Below are 4421 nucleotides of genomic sequence, written 5' to 3' on the forward strand. Positions count from 1 at the left end.
CACGGAAGTGATTTGTCTTTGATTTGTTGATCTAGAGTTGAATTTTAATTAGTTTTTCCCTTTTGTATAATTAGTGTAGTGCTACATTTAGTCTTTGTTTTTAAATAAATTTGACAATTTATATCTTTGGAATTGGTGTCTGCGTCCAATTATTACAGAAATTGAGTTCTACAAGACTCCAGGATTCGTGATAAGGTGATACTATGAATTCACTTCTTTAATTGAAATGTATAAGTGTACCTTACGCTACATATATGTATGTATGTATGTATGTATGTATGTCCAATTGCTTTGACAATACAAATGAATTGAATTGAGAGGGAGAGAGAGAGAGAGAGACAGACAGACAGACTGACAAACAGAAAAACAGACAGACACAGACACACACACACACAGAGCCAGCCAGCCAGCCAGCTCAGCGATGACATCACGAGCCTCTCTCAGCTGACTGCTATGACATCACAGAGCACGTACATTCCGTTGCTTGCCGTCTGTCAACCACTCAGTCACTGCCAGCCAGACTGGCTGGCTGGCTGGATGGGGGGGCTGCTTGCTGCTGCTGCGTACCTTAGCAAGCTTATTTGCTTGACCGGCCTTCCTACTCCTCTGCCCACATGCCCACCTATGCCCGATCTGCTGTTCACCTGGATCACAGCTCCGCCCCAACAAGGCAGAGCCCCCCAAGAATGGTACAAACTCACCCACGATCCCCTCCACGGAAAGCTTTAGCAAAAGGCAAAAGCGTTATACGTAATGAAGAGGAACCCGAGTCCAAGACGCATCCGACCAGCCATACATATTTGTGTGTATTAAAGATCACATTTTCTTACATTTAGTTTTTCTGTACTTTATTACATCTTATTGTGATTTATAAAAGTATTGTTTCTTTTCCATATGTATGTATGTATGTGTGTGTGTGTGTGTGTGTGTGTGTGTGTGCCTGTCTCTGTGTGAAAGTGTGTGTGTGTGTGTGTGTGTGTGTGTGTATATGTCTCTCTGTGAAAGTGTGTGTGTGGGTGTGACAGTGTGTGTGAGTGTCTGTCTGTCTGTCTGTCATGTAACTCGCACATCTGTGAGGGCACCATTTTTGCAGAAGAGATGTACACATTTTGGAGCAACATATGCTGCCATCCAGACATCATCTTTTCCAGTGACGTCCCTGCATTTTCAAACAGATCACATTTTATTACACTTTGTTTATCTGTACTTTATTACATCTTATTGTGATTTATACTTGTAATGTTTCTTTTCCATATATATGTATGTACAGTGGGGGAAAAAAGTAATTGATCCCCTGCTGATTTTGTACGTTTGCCCACTGACAAAGAAATTATCAGTCTATAATTTTAATGGTAGATGTATTTTAGCAGTGAGAGACAGAATAACAACAAGAAAATCCAGAAAAATGCATTTCAAAAAAGTTATAAATTGATTTGCATGTTAATGAGGGAAATAAGTATTTGACCCATTTTCAATGCCCTGGCTTAGGGTTCTCACCCATGATTTGACAGTACATGGCCCCGTCCATCGTCCCTTTGATGCGGTGCAGTTGTCCTGTCCCCTTAGCAGAAAAACAGCCCCAAAGCATAATGTTTCCACCTCCATGTTTGATGGTGGGAATGGTGTTCTTGGGGTCATTCCTCCTCCTCCAAACACGGCGAGTTGAGTTGATGGCAAAGAGCTTGATTTTGGTCTCATCTGAGACCACTTTCACCCAGTTCTCCTCTGAATCATTCAGATGTTCATTGGCAAACTTCAGACGGGTCTGTACATGTGCTTTCTTGAGCAGGGGGACCTTGCGGGCGCTGCAGGATTTCAGTCCTTCACGGCATAGTGTGTTACCAATTGTTTTCTTGGTGACTATGGTCCCAGCTACCTTGAGATCATTAACAAGATCCTCCCATGTAGTTCTGGGCTGATTCCTCACCGTTCTCATGATCATTGAACTCCACGAGGTGAGATCTTGCATGGAGCCCCAGACTGAGGGAGACTGACAGTTATTTTGTGTTTCTTCCATTTGCGAATAATCGCACCAACTGTTGTCACCTTCTCACCAAGCTGCTTGGTGATGGTCTTGTAGCCCATTCCAGCCTTGTGTAGGTCTACAATCTTGTCCCTGACATCCTTGGACAGCTCTTTGGCCATGGTGGAGAGTTTGGAATCTGATTGATTGATTGCTTCTGTGGACAAGTGTCTTTTATACAGGTAACGAGCTGAGATTAGGAGCACTCCCTTTAAGAGAGTGCTCCTAATCTCAGCTCGTTACCTGTATGAAAGACACCTGGGAGCCAGAAATCTTGCTGATTGATAGGGGATCAAATACTTATTTCCCTCATTAACATGCAAATCAATTTATAACTTTTTTGAAATGCGTTTTTCTGGATTTTCTTGTTGTTATTCTGTCTCTCACTGCTAAAATACACCTACCATTAAAATTATAGACTGATCATTTCTTTGTCAGTGGGCAAACGTACAAAATCAGCAGGGGATCAAATACTTTTTTCCCTCACTGTATGTATGTATGTATGTATGTATGTATGTAAGTGTGTGTGTGTCTGTCTCTGTGTGAAAGTGTGTGTGTGTGTCTGTCTGTGAAAGTGATTGTGTGTGAAAGTGTGTGTGTCTGTCTGTCTGTCTGTGAAAGTGTGTGTGTGTGTGTGTGTGCGTGTGTCTGTCTGTGAAAGTGTGTGTTTGTGTGTGTATGGGTGTGACAGTGTGTATGAGTGTCTGTCATGTAACTCGCACATCTGTGAGGGCACCATTTTTGCAGAAAGAGATGTACACATTTTGGAGCAACATATGCTGCCATCCAGACATCGTCTTTTCCAGGGACGTACCTGCATTTTTCAGCAGGATAACGCCAAACCACATTCTGCCCAGATTTCAAGCGCATGGTTGCATAGGCAGAGAGTGCGGGTGCTAGCATGGCCTGCCTGCAGTCCTGACCTGTCTCCGAATTGAGAATGTGTGGCGCACTATGAAGTGCAAATTAAGACAACGAAGGCCCTGTGCAGTTGCGCAGCTGAGGAAATGCATAATGGATGAATGGGGGAAAATCCCGCTTGCTAAACTTAACCAAGTGGTGTCTTCAGTGCCCAAGTGCTTAATAAGTGTTATTAAAAGAAAAGGTGATGTTACATAGTGGTAAACAGTCGACTGTCCCAACTTTCTTGGTTTCTTTTCACTGCTAATGAGATGCTGTAGAGTGAGTTAGTTATATTGCTTTCAGGAGCTCTAATCGTATTGATGAGTTCATGCAGCATTTGTAATTGAATTTCAAAAAGAAATCTTTGCTGTCTGGCCTGTGTGTATGAGATGTACTCTGTCAATCTTTGGCTAACAACTGAAACATTGGTAGAACAGAAATGGCAACATAAAAAAGAAAAGTACATTTTAAAAGAGCATATTAAATAGGATGAATATACAGTTTTTTACAATCACTTTGTCACTAATTTCAGAACCTTGATGTCATTTTTCAAAACTCTAGACACAAAACTCAAAACGGTCATCACTTGTAACACAGGCTGTCCAATGTTCAAAACATTGCATTGTGCATTCATATCTTTAAAGAAACCTAGCACTTGCAGACTTGTTGGTTCAAATAACTCATTTATCATGAAATACCATAGTAACATAGTAACACAGAAGATACCGATAGTTTCACTGTGTAGTTGTTCGTACAATCATTAAATATTGTAGTACAAAATATGTGATACATGTTTCATTATGGTACTACACATAAATACATCACTGTAAAAGGACTAGTAGAGAGAATACTACAGACACAGTGGAATCATTGAACAAAATCTGAAATGTATTGATGCAATACAATCAAATCACACCATAGGTTTCTTTGAATCCATGCAAAAATAATTAGCTACAAAAACGAACAAAACTACAGTAAAATGTCAACTGCAGTGTTCCTCACCTGGCTTAGTGTAAAAAGCAAAACAAAGGATTGATTACTGTACTTCTAAATTTCCATCAGCCCTGTGTTCAGGTTCAGGTTCTCACAACCATTTTTCACAAGAGGCATCTTGAAACTGAACATACCTGAACATACTCAGTCATCAGCTGCTTCACTCTGTCTGCATTTCTTTCAAAAGGCACACTATACTCTGTGCTACACATTGGTATGCAGTATACAGTCATTTGACAATTGAGAGTAGCCTAATGTTTAGTGCATGCTGAAGACTTGCCGCTTCTCAGTACGGACATTTCTGATGATTGAGGCCACAGCTGATCCTGAGTTGATTCTGAGGTTTGATTGAATCATTGTAGCTGCCTCAGTCATGGTCATGCCATGATTTACAACATGCTCTACAACTATTTCTCGGATTTCACTGGACACTATTTGCTGTTGCTGCCGCTGTCTGGTCCGTGGCCTTGTCCTCTACCACGTTCCCCCAACACCTCTCAAA

The 4421-nt window shown here is 41.3% G+C and overlaps 1 non-coding gene across 1 annotated transcript; it reads right to left on the minus strand.

Moving 5' to 3' along the window:
- Positions 1-658: 658 nt before the first annotated feature.
- Positions 659-773, minus strand: LOC136733201 (U5 spliceosomal RNA). The gene has a single exon (XR_010810105.1). It is a non-coding gene; the product is annotated as a U5 spliceosomal RNA (small nuclear RNA).
- Positions 774-4421: the final 3648 nt, after the last annotated feature.

This window comes from Amia ocellicauda, unplaced genomic scaffold (genome assembly GCF_036373705.1).
Source record: "Amia ocellicauda isolate fAmiCal2 unplaced genomic scaffold, fAmiCal2.hap1 HAP1_SCAFFOLD_35, whole genome shotgun sequence".
NCBI lineage: Eukaryota > Metazoa > Chordata > Actinopteri > Amiiformes > Amiidae > Amia > Amia ocellicauda.